Source organism: Simochromis diagramma, unplaced genomic scaffold, assembly GCF_900408965.1.
Source record: "Simochromis diagramma unplaced genomic scaffold, fSimDia1.1 OVJJ01000205.1, whole genome shotgun sequence".
Classification (NCBI taxonomy): Eukaryota; Metazoa; Chordata; class Actinopteri; order Cichliformes; family Cichlidae; genus Simochromis; species Simochromis diagramma.
Genome location: NW_024386782.1, coordinates 5,593,717 through 5,609,700, shown reverse-complemented (window position 1 = coordinate 5,609,700; position 15,984 = coordinate 5,593,717). Strand labels below are relative to the sequence as shown.

The 15,984-nt window shown below is 38.1% G+C and overlaps 1 protein-coding gene across 8 annotated transcripts in view; it reads right to left on the bottom strand.

Moving 5' to 3' along the window:
• Positions 1–15,984, bottom strand: part of pde1cb (phosphodiesterase 1C, calmodulin-dependent b) — a 107,739-nt gene that overhangs the window by 32,814 nt on the left and 58,941 nt on the right. The gene's annotated exons all lie outside the window — the stretch shown is intronic.

The window sequence follows — 15,984 nt, the reverse complement described above, 5'->3', positions numbered from 1 at the left end:
AGCCAGAGAAAAAGCTGGTCGGGTGGTGGACTGACAGCCATGTCATTTGTTATGGCTGAACACTTAGTGGTGAGGCACTGAACTAATTTCCTCACTTCCTTTTATTATCACCAACAGAATGGCTTTATCTCAGATCAAAAATATGCTTTCATTACAGGAAGTAAAAGGGCACTATCTTCTGTAATTCAGTCAAATTGGACCACAAGGATAAATCTTTTAAAATTAAAAAAATATTGTTACGGCCCTAGCAGGGCCTCCTCCTGAAGGTGCCTGTGTGGGCGTGTCCCACCACCTCTTTTGCCTGAGGTGCCACCTTTCCCTCCTGTACAGCTGACTCCTATCAGCAATTAAAGGTATATAAGCCCAGAGAAAGGTGAGCTCTGGGCCAGAGTGCGGTTACAGCTTGTGAGCTGAGTGGGTGTTGTGTTTTCAGCTAGTGAGCTGCTCGCTTTCTTTTTGGCTTACGTTTTACTTTATTGACCAACGCCTGAGTTTTGTTTGTTTTCTTAAATGGTGATAGCGGCTTGTCCGTCTCTTTTAGTTAGTATGAATTGAGACTTTAATAAAACTCTTTAATTTACCCTTTTGCCTCCTTGACTCCTTTTTCTGACCCGGTCACTTTTGTTACTTCCCCCTCCCCACCTAGACCCCTCAGGGGAACGTAACAAATATATAAATATAAAAGAAAAGACTAAAAATCAGACTGGTCTGTTTTAAAGACTATCTACAGTGCTATTCAATGCTGAAGTTCAAATGGTCTATCAGAATGTGTAAGAAAGGTGATTTAAGTAACTTTGTGTGTGGCATGGTTGTTGCAGTGTGGCTTCTTAGTATACTACTGAAATTGTTGCCTGATACGTAGGAAACAGTGACTCAGACAACTGCTTCTTATAGCTAAGCTATGCAGACAAGACAACATGTTGAACCGTGAAACAGATGGGCTAGAGCAGCAGAAGACAACACAAAGTGCAACTCTCAGCTAAGAGCAGGAAACTGAGACTCGCCAGTGCTGGACACCAGAATATTGGAAAAACATTGAAGTCTCCAGATGAGGCTTGACTTCTGCTGTAACATAAAAATCATGACAACATTGATCCATCCTGCCTTGTATCAACTGCTCAGGCTGGTTGTGGTGTAATGATGTGGAAGATATTTTCTTGTCACATTTTGAGCCCCTTAGCGCCAACTGAAGTGTAGCAACTGTGTGATGCTATCATGTCATTATGAACCAGAATTTCTGAGGAATGCCACCTTGTTACATCTATGGCACAAAGGATTAAGGCAGTTCTGAAGGGGAAAGGGGATTCAAACCAGTACTTACACGGTGTACCTAATAAACTGTCTGGTGAGTGCATAACTATGGGAATGTGGTTAGGCTGAACATTATTATTTTCATTACCGGCTATTATTAAACATTGATTGAAATGTCAAAAAATTCTAATAGTGATGATAAAGTATTCCTTCAGATGGAGGAATAGTAGACAAATGTGTTCCTGTTCCCCTTTTTTCTTCTTTGACAGCATTTTTGCATGGCAAATGACTAATCTGTCAACTAATCACTAAAATTGTTTAAGATCCAGATGCTTTCACTATGAAAAATATGCTAATTACTAAAAAGCCCATATGCTATGCAGCAGTGACACTTCAGATTAAAAGTAAAAACTTGAACAGGTGAGAGGATATTATCATAAGTATAAATAGAGAGTAGGTCTAGCCCAAGAATATGGCCTTTTATATGTATATGGAGAGAGAAAGAGACAGATTAGTAATGTTGGAAAAAGGCAAGTGCACCCTTACATTTATCACACCTTTAACTTCATAAAAGCAGAATGAGGGCTTCCAGAATAAGTGACAAAGATTTGAATCTCCTGAACAAATGACAGATGATACCTGGTTTCTTTAAGCCTATGACATCTGATGTCTGGTGCTTTCACTGATATTAAATACTGTGGTTCCATCATGCCACATTTCAAACAGCTCTTTAAGGCTTTTATAATTCCCGTATGGGATTAAGAAACTTCTCAAAATTGTTTTAAATAAATCACATTGTGATTACATTATCATATTCTATTCAGAACAAGAGAAAACTGCTTTAAGACAGGATCTGCGCGTGCCTTTTATTGGAGATGTAGGGGACACAGTTCACACTCAGTTCCAGTGCACTTAAGCAATGTCTCCTGTTTGACAGCTCAATATTTTACGGACACCTGCAGTCAGGCAGGGTCAGCTGGTAACGCCTGACCTGTAGGAAGTGCATATCCAAAGTACTGGAAAAAAAAAAATCCTGGGATTTGTACTTGAGCTGTCATGTTGTGAGAAATGGAGCTGCAATGCAACGCTGAACATGTCATTACAAACTTCTGTATGTGAACCGTGAGCTTGTGCAGGCTAGGAGGTAGATTAGCACGGCGCTCTTCCTGGTGTTCTTGACTGCAGAGGACCGGTAGAGAAAAAAAAATGCATTAGCATGAGCATCAGAGCCAAGAAACACATTAATAAAAATTTTTACTTCTAACTGAATAAAAAAAGTTATACATTTGTCTGCTTTTAATTTGAAACCAATTATTGAAGTTTTTGATTTTTTTTCCAGCATTGTGTAGGACATTATTCATTATTCATCTACAATTATATAGCGTCCCACCAAGTAAATAGTTTAACTCCTAACATCCCTGAAATTGCGTAACAGATGCCTCTTTCCCCACAAAACTGTCAAGTTTTTAGCAGCCGCTGGGTTAAGCTGGCCTGTGACGGAACGAAACAAAGACATCAGCCTCCAGCTGTCTGCCTCTGTATCTGAGAGATTTATTTGTTTTCATAGGGGTGAGCACAGAGCTCTGAGAAGAGATTAGAGTTGGAATTCAGGTTGAGAGTGTTTTCCTCCCCTATTCTTATGGCCTCCAGTTCTTTGGCCTCAACTGACCCGCTCGGAGAGAAGAATGGAAAAGGACTGAAAGGACTGGAGCAACCTAGTGTCAAACTGAAGCAGTGTACAGTGTGACTCCACAATCCTCAATTTCTCTATAGCAGTTGTGACAAGCAGAAGTGAGCATGAAACAAAGAGAAATTAAACAGCGGAGCAACGTAGTAACGTAGCAACAGCAAATCTCCTTCCTCCAACAATTGTTTTGTCACTTAAAGCAAAAAATATATATACTCCCCACGTGCTCGCTAAATGAAATGTATCACATTCTGACCTAACTCATCGTGAAAACAGGTCCAATTCTGTTTCAAGAAGCTGCAGCAAAAACCAGAGCCTATTTTCCTCGCAGCAGAACACAGAGGAGGGGATAAATGGGGCTGGCTGAGGAGAAGGAAACGAGCAATGCCGGGATGCAAAAATTGGTCACCGCCTGTGTTCCAATGACAGTGTGTAATCAATGGCCTGGGGTCAATGTAATCACCCAGGGAGATTAGCGTGCTTTCAGAGAACACACACAGGTTTTGGGCTGATAAGCAGAACAAGGCCTGTAAAAACACAATGTCTCAGTGCAGCCTCTGCCATTATTTGTGACTGCAGTGTATAAAAGAGATTCATCATTAAAATACCGTAGTCATGGGACATCTATGTTTTAACAAGATTGATGAGGTGAAACAGCAATCAGAGGGATGGTATAATTTGAACTGGTGGCTGATAAACAACAACAAAACAGCTCAGTGTTTAGCTCTGATCAGCTGAATTGAAAAAGAAAAAATGAATAGCATCCATCCGTATAGCAGGTAACCAACCCGAAGAAGATTTTCACATTGTTTCTATCAGAGCAACCACTGACAAGTAATCAGCTGTGTTTGAGTTTGGCTCCTTATAGCCAAAGGTTTGCCTGCAAAGTATGCGTGTTACTTTCTTAAAGTCATTGTTCACGCTCACCAAATGGTCCCACACGTTTCTGTGGTGTAATAGCTAGAGGAGATTTTCATAGTTCACAACCAAAGCAAGACTTGTGCTGCATACAGTACCAGACTGGCTGACAGACCTGTTTTGGTTTCCAGTCATCAAGATCGAGATTTTCTTTTCTCCGTTACATACGCTGTAAGTATGTGAAATATAGTAAAGCCAGAAACCTGTACTCTGATAATAAGTGGAGGGACCAGTAAGGTAAACGATGTACGTCCTGACATACTCGGTAACTATGGCCACTTCTTGTAGAGTTTTGAATTTAGTCTTTTCTGTGATTAAACATCTTTGACTAAAACTCTTCATCATCAACTAATGTTTACTCAACTATTAAGAGGCAACCCTAGTATTTTAATAGGCTGTGGCAGCTTCCTAGTAATGTTAACTAAAATGTTATATTTTAATTTGTTATATGATAATCCACTGTAGGAGTAAAGGGAAGGCAACTTAGGCAAGATTTTTCATTTAGGTTCATTTTCCCTTTATATAATCACACTTTTAAATTTAACAAATGAAAAAAAAAATACATTTAATGTGGTTGATTGAGCAAACTTAAGAAAGCCAACACAATAAAATATATTAATTTTAATCAGTTTAAAAATACATGGGCCAATGCTGCCTTGGGATTAAAAAATCTAAAGGATAATGTAAAGGACAGACAAAAAAGAAGTGATTTGCTCCACTTAAATGTTGTTAAACTCTTTTTTTCCCCCCATTGTGTTTTGTTGTGGAACATGAGTAAAAGTCTTAATTATATGTAAATATAAATGTTAATGTGACACCCACACTGCGTTGGCAGTCTATCAGTTTGCAGTGGGAACATCGACAGCAGGCTCAGCCCGAATGTTTCAGTTGATAGCTCTAAATAAACTTACAAATACTGCTACAAGCAAGTAAGCTCTAAGCAATATTGGTAACTCCTTCAAAAAGTCCCAATATCTGTTCCAAACAAAGCCTCTCCTGTGGGAGGGTTGCAAATGACAGATATGACAAGAAAGGCGTGGGACAGAAGAAACCTTAAAAAAGATCAGTGGTTGGCTAAAAGCAGCCCACTCATGTCAAAGCCTGCCAATCAAATCCACAAGATGAAGTTAAAAAAAAAGAGAAAGAAACCTTCAGTAAGACTGCAAATACAAGAAACAAAGTAAGAGAGACAACCCTTTGGTTGAACACACTTTGTATACATTGCAGAGGCTAAAATATATATCCAGTACTTTCCATTTTAATGTAGCATAAAGACAAAAGCAGAACGTGTCAAAAACAATGCTGCAGATGCAAAACAAGATTGCAGACATTTAGTGATTAGACCCTGTAATATATTTACTGTGCAGTATTCATCTTTTGTGCACCAATCAAAAACCCATTAGCTATTTTGAGGAGGCACACTGTCGCTTTCACTGTAATCACTGAAATAAACAGAATTAGCAATGCTGTCAGACACAATAGACCCTCAATGTAATACCAGAGCATTGTTCAGACCCATTGCTGCTGAGATTATAATGTTACTGGATACAATGTCACAGTGCTTGACACGATACACGTACATTTTTTCTTCGAAAACTGTCACAACTGTACTAGTTAGTTAGACAAAAAAAGAAGTGCATATGGCATTTAATACTATCATCACAGTCTTGCGTATTTCCTACTCTTGGGGAATTACTTAAGTCAACCCAATATAACTTAGGAATTTATTGGAAACAACTTGGTTAAATTTTGTGCCTATACACAGAATAAATTGCAGTGTGAATGTGCTGAAATACATATTTCTGATATATTTCATAACTACATTTACATTAAAAAGGAAGTAATCCATTATCACTTGACCTCAGCCCTGTGTGCCACCACCTTCAGCAGTCAGCTCTATTTGCTTTAAAGCTGCTCCAGGAAACATTTTTGTGGAAAACAAATATTATATCTAAAGTGGATTATGAAGGACAAACAAGGTCATCCACCTTTATCTCAGATGCTCTAAATTCTTCTCTGTCTTCTTCTTCTTTTTCCAAAAAACATCCAAATGTATAGTGTGAGCACTGGATAGAGGACTCTGACAGGTGGCAAAACAGACTGTCTAGAGTTGACACAGCAATATGAGTTATTTAACATATTCAGTCCAAATAAGAAACACTGGAATTTGGAACATTTAGGCAAATGTGCATATGCTTCCTTCATGGTAGCACCAATATGCACATAAAACTGGAAGAAAAACCAGTTCAGCAAATTCCAGCCTGCACAAAGAGAGTCAATGAGAGGCGGTGAACCATTTGGCATCAGGGCTGTGTGGGTGTTTGATTTACCAGCAGCCAAGTCATCATTTTAAAAGGCTGAGCATTCATCTGCCATATGGGCTTTTATTGTACCGCTTAATTCTTTATGAATTTCCAAGCTCCATGTGAAAAACAAGCACTATAAATTCACAAAGCAGCCTAGGAATTTTAATTCATGCAGACCCAGATATCCAGATAAAGTTAACTTTACGGTCGATAATGTTGTAAGAGTGAAAAATGGCCCGAGTCAAAAAAACAAAGCAGCTCGTGGATCAGAAAGTTGTAAGCTGTTGGATTTTTTTGTAACTGAATTGCTCACTTCTGTAGGTGTATATATAAATATGAACATTTTTTGAAGTGTATCTTAGGCAGAAGGCAATGAGAATGACATCATTTTTAAGTTGAGAACATGGCAGAAATAACTACCACTGAGTTCTGACATGAGTTTATAGCGTCTAATAATTTGAATGCATTGGTGTAAGTGATTTTTAGTTGTTGTATACTCTGTTAATGAGCAAGTGTATTTGTTTTGAACCTGCAAGAATCAAAAGCCCTTGTAAATCCAAACTACGTTTTCTTTAATCCCAGTAAATGATTTGTTGAGTTCTGGGAAGTCATTTGTTCTGCAGGGAAATAAAACAAAGCCCGCAGCTTAACAAAGTGGTTTAAGTGTGTGTACAAGCAGCATTACAACACAGAGACCGTCAGCAGTGCAGACAGAAATACTGAACCCTGAATACCTGTGCGAAGGGAAGTGGGCCTGAAGCACCAATAAAATAAATAATTTAAAATACTGTATCATATCATATAAAAGAGTACCAAGCAGTTTATTAGAGTGCATATCTAATGATACATACCAAATAAAATTAAGCGGTCATGTTCTAGGGTTTCATCAGGCTACTTCCTGTCAATCCAATCTGGCAACAGTGCTCCTTTCTTTCCAAAAATTACATTTCCATGCATACAACCACAGAGAATAACAAGTCCTCAAACATGCATGAGACCTGAAAAAGCAGACATGGCCAATTAATGCTGTCTTTCCATGACTCACACCATTATTAGGTACAAGCTGGGGAAAAAGTTTAGTGATGGAGATGAGGTCAAACACAAACAAATGAACTTGCGGAAAAAATGCGAGCTCACCGGAACGTAGACACAACTGAGGGATCGCACAATTAAGGATTTAATGGACTCAATAATGACAGTACTATTGTTCGTCTTTTATTTTATGCCTCAAGTGACAGCTAAGAGAAGGGTTTGAGTAACACATTATGGAAAAATGAGAGCGCTTTTGAAGCTTGATTAGCAAACCTATTATTTCTCATTGCAGGAACCAGTCAGAAGCCTGGTGCTGTTAAAGACACAAATGTTTGACACCCTTAGAAATATGCTGTATTTCAATAAGTGATTCTTTTTACAATAGACCAAAGCAGTCAAAAAGTTATTACCGCTTCTCAACACATTTGATCCTGGCTCTTAGTCATGTTTTGTGTAGTGCATAGTCCACTTTTAACCTCAATTTCTGCGCTTGAGCTGTTATTATGCTTTTGCCATTTAACAACATGCATATTACTAGTTTTCTAAAAAATTGCCATTAACCTCTGTTTTAAATTTGTGCATTTTAGTAAAGCTGAAAAATTTTATTAAAACTGATTAAAAATCAACATTGTTTTAAGGATTAAAAACACTGGGCCATTTCTTGCATTAAAAATATGAAATGGTTTTCAGATATGACTGACTGTATTAGTATTGAGATAGCCCTATTATCACTTAATGTTTGCTTTATCAAAGACGATCTGTTTCACTGAAGTTTCAAGTCAGTGCAAATCAAAGCACAGCCATTGTTGCACGTTGCACAAAATGTGGCCTGCTTTAGAAATTAGTCAGCAACAAGTGAAGTGAAACAAAATTGTAATACCTGTGTGGAATCAGAATAAATCACTGCTTCTTTAATATGCTAAACCTGCCATTTAACAGACTTTATTTATTTTATTGTGTTTTTTTTTTTTTTTTTTTTACTAAACCCTGAAACCTTTGTTTCCTGGTAGTGTAGGAAGTACGTTGTTGATAATCACCACTGCGAAACAACATGTGGTTCATATTTGCATAAATAGCTGGAAATGCAGCACCAAGATAACAAGCCTGTGTTTTTCTCTCTATTATACTTGATTAGCAGAGCCAGCAGAGTGAAGCAGCTCCATCACACTACCTCACACGAACTCAGGTCTGTTAAAATGCAACAGACAGGCACGTGAAACTACGGAAACCTTGGTCTGTAATCAAAGTTCATTGACCTGACACAACACAAGCCAAGTGCACGGAGCTCAGTGAGATTCTGTACAGCTCCTGTAACTCTAACCATTCACACTGTATCTACATTATGTTCTTCTACCATATGTCCTATGCCATATGTGACATGAGTTTGAGTTTACTCTTGTGACCATACCTATAGTACCAGTGGCGATGTCAAACATGGTCTCTCCATGAACATGTGTCAGTAGCGAAGTGTAATCCCTATCACACTGTAGTGCGTGAGTTGTGTAATCCCATAGATTAAAATGCATCCCATGACCTGTAAGGGTCTACAGAGACAGAGGAGAGGGAGAGACTGTATGTAGATATATTGTATAAGACTGTAATTAAAAACAAGAACCTTCATTTAACCTTTGCTGCTGTCATGTTACTATTTGCCTAGTACTCTACTGTAACTGGACATAACTGCATGTTGTAGGTTGAAAAATCAACTATAACAGAAAAAAATCACACATTTGAATATTTGGATGTCATTGAATATGCTTGAATGAGCAGGATGATTTTTCACTCACATAAACCATTCAGATATGAAAAAATGGATACAGATCAGAACAGAGCTGCTATTCTCAACTTAATTTCTGATTCTGAGTTTCCAATTTGTAACCAGCAGTGGGCTTCAGGTACACGACTGACTGCCAAAAAATACAGAGAATGTGCGTAAGTGTATGTTTACATACACACATAAAACATGAGTAAAATGGGAGCTATTCAGCCACCTGTGTCCTGGGAACACATCTTTTCATGTCAGACACTCAGGAGATAGTGGAAAACACCTTTACACTTGTGTTCTCATTCTTTCGTAGGCGCTACTTAAGCAATTCCAGCAATACAGACAATAACCAGCAGAGTCATCAACAGAAATTTGAGCAACAAGCAACAAGGATTCCACTTGTGGAAATGTTGACAAGGCTTTTCCCACTCAAATCCAAACAATCCCACTTAAACAAACATCTTTGAACAATAATAGAATTTTTGGACACACTGGAGAACTGGCTGCACAGTTTTATAAACACAAATATTTTCCCTCGAAAAAGAGATGTTAATCTCAAGGGACTACTTAGTTAAATAAAGGTTGAATAAGGCATTACAGTCATCCTTGCCTTGATATGCTGTTGAGACTTTCTGTTACTAAAGTATCTTCAACTCACAAAAGTTGACTCTAGAGGACCTCAGAAAGTGCTCTGTGATATCAGGCTCCGAGATGCTGTACAAGAGTAGAAGATCTAATAATTTCAGTAAGTTGTGAGGTGCCGTAACTGCAAGCCACACGTTTCCAATTCATCAACCAAAGCGTAGTAACATGATGCTCTGAGCCATATGTAGAAATTGTGATTTATTTATTTTTTGATTCAGAGGGTGCTAGCTATTTGACTTCAATCATGTTATGATCGAAGGTGTTGATCTTCCATAGTTTTTCCACCAGAGGGCACTCTGCATGTTCCCTGTTGGCAACACATACTTGGAACGCCACAAACCACAAACACAAAATCCTGGAGAATCAGCTAGTGTAAAAAAGTATTCTGTAAATTGTTGCAACAACAATACAACATTATTTTAAACTACACATAACCAATGTTGGGGGAATCTGTTTGGCAGATTTTATATGTATGAAGGGGAAAAGAAATATCAGCTGACATAGCAGGTTTTTACCAAACATCCATGTCAGTCTTAAAATCCTATATCAGTCAATACTTTATACATACTATAAATAGCCAAATATTTTACATACAGATAAGAATAAAAGTCCAGAAAATGTACTATTGAGTTCATTTTGTATTTTGAGTAAACATGGTTTTGGTGTGAAAAGCCAAAATAAAAATTTTGCCTATTGCAGGACCAAACATGGTTCTGTTCTAAAATAGGACCATGTTTGGTCATGTTTGTCTGAACATTCAGAGCTGTCTGCCATGTTCTGGGTTCATAACAGGCTCATTAAATACCAGTAATTCACTTACAACAATCTAATAAGGCAAAACATCTAATAAGACAAAACCAGATCGTCAAAGGTCATTGAATTCCCTTGTGAGATAAGTCATGCAGGCTAGACACTAGGAAGGCTTTCTGTCTGTGATAGCAGTGTTGCTATAGTTTGCAAAACTAATTCTAAAAGTACATGTTTCACTGCTTTAAATCCCAACACATAGCTGTCTTCAAGAATCACCAAGCTAATGAGTGAAAGTGTGGTTTCTCCTCCTAAAACTGCCACCAGGATGTTCTTGGGCAGTTTACTGTATTGAACCTCAAGCTGCTTCAATGGTGCTGCTCTGTTGCCAACAGTAAATATCAGACAACAACAAAATCAACGTAATGAAGTTAGTGCTGAGTAGGCTGGTGCAAATGGAAATAGAAAAATATATATATATAGAAAATTGAATATTCAGGTAAATCCTAGAACTAGATTTATAGCAGAAGCACACAGCCGCATAAAGAATGTATTTGAAAATGAGATCTAGGCACTGTGCAACACTTTGAACTTCTTAATGATCTAAGAATAGTAATTAACCCAGGAACACTCCGGTTATTTTTAGGAGCCTTTCCAGAACTGACTAGCCTGTGCCACACTAGATGCCAGTAACAGGTGTTGCCATTGCGAGTTGCTACTGCTAGGCTAATGGTTTTAGCATGGATTTTCTCCGAACTGATGGACTCGTGGGCAGAGCAAACTCAAATCTCAGAACAATAACAACCAATTTAGGACAAATAAACCATGTGAAAACCTTTTCTCATGCTTTGGAAAGCAAAGGCAGCTTTACACAATCACAGCTGAAGTTGAACATTCTGAATAAAGCTGTCACACAGAAGGATAAAAGTAGTTCACAGAAAATAAAGGACATTCACTGATGTGTACTAGGTCCCAGTCAGATGTGAAGTAACCCTATTACCTTCTAGAATATAACATTAAATCAAATCAGAGTGTAGAAATATTAAATGGTATTATTGTGGCTTATATCAGTAAGGAAGGTGGACAAATATTAACTTATATGGTAACTTATGGTAAGGGGTGGGATTAAATAAGTGTGCACTTCTTCCCACTCCTTTTTGATATGTAAGTGAATCAGAAAAGGTGAAGCGATACTGTAAGTGTATTTTGCTTTATTTTGTATAGCCTTTCTTTTATCTTTTCTTTCCTAAATGAACTTCTGTTGTGTACATAACAGGAATAAAATGATTACAAAAAACAAGTTTATTTCAGTAGTTTTGTAGATTATTAAAAGGGAAAAATGCTTAACATTTTGAGTAGCACTGCAATAGTGCTTTAAAAAGATCATCAATGGGCGATCGTGGCTCAAGAGTTGGGCGTTCGCCTTGTAATCGGAAGGTTGCGGGTTCGAGCCCAGGCTCGGACAGTCTCGGTCGTTGTGTCCTTGGGCAAGACGCTTCACCCGTTGCCTAATGGTGGTGGTCAGAGGGCCCACCAGTCCGGCAGCCTTGCCTCTGTCAGTGCGCCCCAGGGTGGCTGTGGCTACAATGTAGCTTGCCATCACCTGTGTGTGTGAATGGGTGAATGACTGGATGTGTAAAGCGCTTTGGGGTCCTTAGGGACTAGTAAAGCGCTATACAAATACAGGCCATATGTCTATGTCATGTAGTGATGTATGTTGATCTATTTCTGTATTGTCTATGCAGAGATTGATGTTTTATAGGTCAAAGAGACTTTAAAGAAGCCAACACAGAAATCTAAAAAATTTGAACCCAACCTATTTTAACAGACTTATGCATCAAGAAAGCCTATTGGTTGATCCATCTACAATATAAAGATACTTTTTAGTCATAATGACCCCATAACTCTGGGCCTCATCACTGATATATTTCTTTCTTCAAAGACTTTTATTTATGGACTGAGGAAGTGGCTCATCTTCTTCTTTGCTCACTGAGTTCCTCTTCAAGCAGTTCATTGAACATTTTTACCTCTTTAAGCTCGTAATGAAGCATTTGAGCTACAAAACTCTTCATTTATATTTTTTCTGCTTCAAGCAACTCTTTGATAGCCTGTAGGAAACCCTTAATCAGAGCTGTTCTATGTTTTCCACTCCACTTGCACCTCTTAGCCTTCTTGGCCCTACAGCTTAAACCCTGCTCTTCTATTCAGTTGCCTGACAGATGGCTGCTTCTTTCCCTCTCGAGCTTTAAGTTTCATACTGTGCTTCATTATTTTCACCTCCTGGAGGAGTTTGAAGTCCACCGTGTCAACAGACCTTTCAACAAAGGTATTGGATTTCAGTGAAAAGGTCAGCTGTCTCAGGTGGTTTGCCTGAACACGAGCTGTCACTGGGTGTGGACTGAAAAAGCTATCATTATGGTGGTCATAGATCTGTTTGTGAAGTATCTTATCTGTCTGTGCTGAGGGCATTATTATCCATTTACCATGTGGTTTTTTTTTAGCTTTTCCAGCAGCTGAAAGATGTTTGCTTGAAATGAGCTTTTTGCACTGCACAGCTTTAATTTATTCTTTTATCAATAAAGATTTATGCTCTCTATCCCACAGAGAGCATTCAGTGGTCACGCTGGTCACAGGTTAGATGAATACAACAACAACTTAGTATCCATTATGTATATGTTTTTGCATGAAGCTAGATTAAACAGAGAGAGCATCAATTTAAATTTTACCTCAGCTGCCATTAACGCCATTAGAATATCTTCTTCCTGAGCTGAATGATAGTGCTGCACTATGGGGGTGGGGGAGGCTGGGTAAGACTTACATAAGAGTTGCAGATGTTGTTTCCTGTATTTAGCTAAAATGCAATATTTATTCAAATATTACTATGTTTAAACTTTTGTTTTATTTGTATATTTTTTTTAGCTCTAAACAAACTCTAAATTCCCAAGATTTAAGAAGTGATTTAATGTAAGCTGAAGCTTTAAATTAATAACAACAAGAAAAAAAAACTTTTATTTTAAGAGATATTCCTGTGAGGGGAAGTGAGGCCATGTTAAAATTCTGGCTTGAATATTTTTTGTGTGTTTATTCTATTTAAATGTTTGTTGCTTTGAGATGTCCCCTTGTGGCTCATTTGTGCCTCCCCTCATTTAGACTCTCTGTTTAAGTGCCAAATAAAGTGCCACTCAGGTTTTCTGTTGGGTATTCCCCATTTTCAGGAACCAGGATTGACTTTAAGCCACATCATCAGATACCCGGCCAGCTTTGCTGTTGCCTCATTGATAGATGTGTATATTAGACATAAACGATTGATTTTCACTCTGTACATGTGCCATTTAAAATGCTGTCTGTAATATGTTTTATGATGACCCTGGTGAAAGCCATAAGGAAAATATATCAGTAAAACAATAAAAATGCTCTTTAAACTAAGTGCTGCAAGAGCTTTATCCTCCCAGAACCTCAGTCCCACCTGTTTAGCTGAAAATGCAAAGCAATCTACCTTCATTACTGTAATAAACTGTACAGAAATGGCTGGTTAGATTGCAGCAGTGCCGCATTTTGGCTGCATAACACTGACAATAAAATAAAACAGCTCCATAATACTACTTTTTAATCATTTACACTATTGTCTGAATAAGCAGAACACTGGAGATTGGAGTGTGAAGTATAGCATGTACTGTTTAACCACCTTTTAAAGTTAATAAAGCTTTTTCTATTGGTAAAAAAACAATAAAAACATTGGCAAAAGGACATGCAAGGCAGTAAGATTGCTCTTTGTTTACTCTAGGAAAGGCCTTGTAAGGGAAATTGGTGCATCACAATTGACTTTGACTGTCCTTTCATGAGTGAGTTCAGTGTGTTATCTCATGTAGAAGACCAAGAGGCTCTGAGAAGTGCAGATGTGAAGGTTTCTGACAGATAAAAAGGGAGGAGCTGTGATAACCTTATACTGTATCTACTGTAAAGGCAGTTACATCGATAAAGTAAAAATGGCATAGGTCACTTATGGACAGTGGGTCATATGCAGACACACACACACACACACACACACGCAAACACACAAACCAATAGGCTAACGCAATGAAACAGGCGAGGTAGAGAAAATAGCGCTTACAATTAGATTATCTCTTTGACTCTAAGCCAGCGCTCCAACATAATAACAGATAGCACATAATGGCATGAGTCTATCAGATTATTACCACAGTAATCCGGACACAGTGATAGCTAACTATAGTTGCCCCAAAGCTATACAGACAATGAAAGGTGTTCCAACAGTATATCTAGATAACAGATATTGAAACCCATATCGAGATAATTTTGGTTAATTCTAAAACACAATGAGAAGGAGACAAAGGGAAATAAATAAATAGGCCAGAGGCATGATAGCACAGCAGTCTCTGTCTTTGTCCTTGCCACACACACAACACACAACCAAACAGAAAGATCAATAAAAGCTAAAAAGCGTTGCATTGTGGTTAGTGCGGTCATCACGATGTGTCCTTCAATCTCAGGGCAGTCAAGGACATCAGAGTGCACTTTGTTTAGCAATGCACCATTGCATATACACTTTGCACACACACACGTACACAAAAAAGTCCTCACAACTACAACCTTTATTCCCAATAAACCACTCTTCAGTCCTGTGTAGGGGACTGGGGAGTGGTTCATATATAGACGTTTCATTACCCATGCCTGTAAAATACATTTAACAACGCTAAGCTGAGAATGCTGTTTTTTTACCCACAATCCACTTAAAAACCCATAAACAATCTCTTTAGGCAAATTTGTTAAGCCTGGTATTCTCTTACACTGGTGCTGAGGGTGGTTCTCTGTATAGGATACCTGAAGCCAATGTATTTTTATAGGAATTAAAAATTTGAAAAAACTCAGATCAGTCTATATGTAACAACATGATCATCATGATATTAATCAAAGAAAGGAAACTAGCATGACTTATCCACCTCTAAAACACCCAATCAGCTTGAAACTTCAAATAAACTTATCAGACTGGACAGAGTGTAGGAGTCACTGACTTTTATGATGTTTGACAATATCTGAAGGCGATAAGCTATTTTGAAACTGGTGGTCTCAAAGTATTTTTTACCATAACAGCCTCCAGATTTTGTTCAGAAAGGTGTGAAAAAGAAAACAACTGGGTAAAGGTGTCGAAAAAGCACAAGCAACCTGTTACCTGCTCTTTATAACTGTAGTGAACAAAGAAGCATCTCACGATTCAGAATCTTGTTACAACAGCAGAAAACCCTATTATGTTCCATTCCTGTCAGCCAAGAAAAGAAATTTGAAGCTGCAGTGGGCACTCGCTTACTAAGGCAGGACAGGTAAAGACTGGAAAATGTAACTTTGTCTAATAAATGGAAAATTTCTACCAAGAATGCAGATGCTCACCTCAGAACTTGTCATCTACAGACTGATTGGAGTGTGTGCGGAGACTGTTTTCCTGGCAAACTGTGCTTTGGGCCTTTAATCAGACAATCAATTAATAATCAATTATTCCTTGAATGCCACAGTCTGAGGATTGTTGCTGACTAAGTCCATTACTTCACCTTCCCTAAAGGCTACATCCATCAGCAGAAAAATGCACACAGTTATCACACACTGATTACTGTCTCACACTA